This window comes from Pipistrellus hanaki (genome assembly GCF_964339955.1).
Source record: "Pipistrellus hanaki genome assembly, chromosome: 3".
Classification (NCBI taxonomy): domain Eukaryota; kingdom Metazoa; phylum Chordata; class Mammalia; order Chiroptera; family Vespertilionidae; genus Pipistrellus; species Pipistrellus hanaki.
In genome coordinates, this window is record NC_140505.1 from 66,352,385 (window position 1) to 66,356,502 (window position 4,118).

Below are 4,118 nucleotides of genomic sequence, written 5' to 3' on the forward strand. Positions count from 1 at the left end.
GGAAATTTCTCCACAATAAATTCAGTAGCAGAAAGAAATTCTGAGTGTCACGGCAACTGAAGTGGCCAGATCACAGAGTGATCACAACCTCCTAGGGCTGGAAAAAAACAAAGAGAGAAGAAAGGACCACTGTCTCCACCATGGACCAGGCCTCCAAATACAGTAATCCAGAAACTATCTCCCCTTTCCTGGGAAACTGCATCGGAGCTTTCCCAATAGTTTACCACAGGGACCAAGCAAAGTCTTAGGAGGCTGACAGGTGTCACCCAGCTCTTACACTTACTCAGGCCACTTTCCCAACATCAATTCCCAGATTCTTATAGAGCCTAACAAGCTATATTTGTATCTTTACTCTCTATTTTCTCTGACCCATTATTTTTTTTTGTCTCAAGCAAGTCTTCCCACCCTCCAAAGACTCTCTTTTTCTCTAGTTTATCTTGTTGTGGTGGTGGTGATAGTAGTAGTAGTACCGTGTTTCCCCAAAAATAAGACATCCTCCGAAAATAAGACCTAGTGCATGGTAAGATAAGACATCTCCTGAAAATAAGATCTAATGCAACTTTGGGAGAAAAAATTAATATAAGACACTGTCTTATTTTCGGGGAAAAGGGGTAGTAGTAGTAGTATTAGTAGTGTTGATATTAGAAAGAAAAGAAGGAGAGAGAGAGGGAAGAAGAGAAACATCTATTTGTTGTTCCACTCATCTATACATTCCTTGGTTGATTCTTGTATGTGCCCTGATTGGGTATCGAACCAGTAACCCTGACATATTGGGATGATGCTCTAATCAACTGAGCTACTCAGCCAGGGCCTCTCTAGTTTATCTTAAAAACCCATTTCCCTTCTAAATTTTTTTTTACAACCGACCCATATGGTCCATTATATCCAGAGTAAAAATGAAGCCAAGAATAATCCTTCCAGTGCCACAAAGAAAGAGAAGTACAAAATTTATGTTCTATATTAAAATAGTATGAGTCTCCATATCCTGTCAAATGTATTTTAGACTACTTACACCATATAACAAAACTAAGTGATAGATATTTTCATACTTATTTTGCCACCAAAGAAATGGAGATTCATAGAGGCTATAAACAACTTGTCCAAATTCATACATCTAGTAAATGATAATAGAATTTAAACCATGCATTTTTTTTAAAATAAAGGCCCATATAAATTAGTCCCTTATTTTATAGGTAAAGAAAATGCAACTGGAAGAAAAAGGTCAACAGCTGATTTGTAATCTTTGCTCTTGCCTCAAGGACAGCTGAGGATATTTTTTACATATGTCCAATTATTGATTGCTGGGAATACAGCCTGAGAATACATGACATGCATTTGGGGGAAGAAATTAACCAAATCTGAAACAAAGCCATTCGATGAGCCTGCTGAGCGCTAATAAGGTAGTATAGATTTGATCCGAAGGCACAGTGGGGACAACTGTCACTTACAGTCGCCATTAAGATTCTGGCTGCAAATTCTTTGGAACGTATTTATCGTTACTTATTTAGAGGGAAGAGGGAAGATCAGTCTGCCTTTAGCTCAAATTAATGCTAGGAAGAATGCTGTTCATTGAACTACTGGGAAAAAAATTTGTTATTCAAATTAAGGCAATTTCATTTTTACAAATTCTTCAATATCAAGTTGTATTCCTCAGAATTATAAGCAGCTACACAGATTTAGAAATGATTAATAACTGATGCAAGAGACTATTCATTTGATTCCAGTGTCTATTGTTGAATTATACTCTGTTCTAATACTAGAAAAATTTTATACCATAGTGTCAATCTTCCCAAGATGTTTAACTGACTGATAGAAATAAATTATACAAATTAAAGAATTTTAGTTATACTACAAAGGACAGAAAGTTTAACTAGAATATCTTATACCATAATTAAAATATTATTATATATGATATATATAAAGTATAAATATTATAATCTATAATTAGACAGAATGCTAAAATGTATTCATAACAGCAGAATTACATCCCAAATTTTGTAATGGATATGTTTTCTTAAAATGACAACATCAATGTTACTTTATATTCTGTGTTTTGGATTGCTTTTTGTGATAGCAGGAATAGAAAACAAAAAGAGAAAACAGAACCAGGTATATCCCCAGGAAATAAAAAAATGAAGATCTTGGCATTTAGATCCTCTTAAAAAGGAAGTCTGTTGCTCTCATGAACTGTGTTCTGACCTTAGTGCTTCAGGAGGGATTGGCTATGGCTTGGAGCGCTGGACAAAGTAAGGATATAAGCATACATCTCAGATGTGATAGCTATTCAGAGTCCAGGTTATGAACTGTTCCAAGCCCAAGCCATATCTTCCACATGCGGACAGGTACCATATTTTTCCAATCTGTTTACCAATAATAATGTGTGGGGTCAATTTCTTCCTTTTTATAACCTGCCTGCATTTCTTCACTATCCCAAATATGCACTGAGCCTCCCACAATCTCACTAACATTTGGGCATCAACACATTGACAGACTGGGTAAGGTGGAACCCTCAGGATATCACTGCATACAGAAAGATCACTACAGGAAATCAACACAGCAAGATGGGCTCATTAACGTTGTCTGTGTCATAGTCTCTCAGGAGCTTCTGGGATATCCTCTCCAAATTTATAGAAGTTCCATTTCCTTTCTTTATATTGTGTTCTTTTAGCCACACAATAGCAGCTTGAAAGGTAGTTTGGGGGTCCTGAAGTTTGGGTTGAGGTCATCTTGCCACAGGTGATTTCAACATTCTATCACATCACAAACCAGTTCACTGAAGGTCAGGAAAGGGCATTCTGTCTTTACATGAGTGTATTCAGCCAGGTGCCTTCCTGTTCTGGAATGCAATACAAAAAGCATCTCCCAGAGCTGGAATGCAGATCTCCAGGTTCAACTGAGAGGATGAGTTAAAAAAAAAAAAAAAAAGCCTCTTCCCCAATAGTTGAGCTTGAAGAGTGTAGCGCCACCTTCTACTTGTGTTAGCACTAACATTGGAGTACTAACTTCACAGTACCTGATATCAAATAAGTTATCTCCAAAGCACCTGATGATAAGGAAGGTGCTTTTGGGATTTTGGACATGTTTTCTCCTCAGATCATCATGTGTCTGTTGTTGAGTTGGACATCAATGTCAGCCTCTTCATTGATCACGTTATCAATTCCTCTAGCAAGAGCCATCCCAATCAGTCCCCAGGAGTCACAAACTCAGTTCATGGCCCCTGGGAGCCTGCCTGCCCTTTGGGGTAAGGTTTACCATTCCATACACTGCAACACCACTCTCAACGGGCAAGACTACTCCAATGTAACACTGACACAGATCATCTGACAAGGCACACTGAGGTACCCTGTCCCATCCCAACACCAGAAACTGAATTATTTTCTTGGCTGGCTATGCATCATGTAGACACAGCCAAACCCCTTTACTCTTTGGCCTCTCTTCCCTTCTAATGAATGAATCTTCACACATTTGGCTCAGGAAGACGTGAATCATTTTTAATAGTAATTTTCCTAGCTTCTTCCAGGTTCTTTCCTCGTCTCAAATTGTCTTCTTCCTCTTGCTTTTCCTAGAATTCATTTTTCATTTGTTCCCTGGGCCACATTTTCTTAGTGTTTTTTTAATCTGAGATTTAGAAATAACATCCCAATTCTAATTTTCTTTTTGTGAATCTATATAAATAGTAGGAAATAGTTCTTTTCCCACTGTCATCAAAGCTTTTAGACCTACTTAGAAATGTTTCTCCTGGTCCCATCACCCATAGCATCATTTCCCTCTTCATCTGAGATGTATAGCTCTGCTAATACCACCCCATGGTAGGCCTGGTCACCTCCAAGGACGTTGTCTCCCCAGATGCTGCCGCCTTGTCACTGCAACATGCACCAAGGGCTGCCTCGGCTCCACATTGCATCATATATCACAGCTGAGGATTTTATGCTTGACTGAATCTTCCTTGTTGAAGAGACCTCTGAGCTGGGGCTTTCCTGAACTGAGATAGTCTACACTCATCCAATCTTATCTTTTGTGACCACGTGCATCACACGTGAGGAGTACCTAGGATATTTGCAAGCTGGGCCTTAAAGATACCAAGACCTCCAGTAGGTTGTTGCCATGCATGCTACATT

At 38.6% G+C, this 4,118-nt stretch overlaps 1 pseudogene across 1 annotated transcript; it reads right to left on the bottom strand.

Annotated features, from left to right (window-relative positions):
- Positions 1 to 2,548: 2,548 nt before the first annotated feature.
- LOC311619651 (asparagine--tRNA ligase, cytoplasmic-like) lies at positions 2,549 to 3,904 on the bottom strand (annotated as a pseudogene). Its single transcript has one exon. The product of its transcript is annotated as an asparagine--tRNA ligase, cytoplasmic-like (transcript).
- Between the last annotated feature and the right edge of the window lie 214 nt (positions 3,905 to 4,118).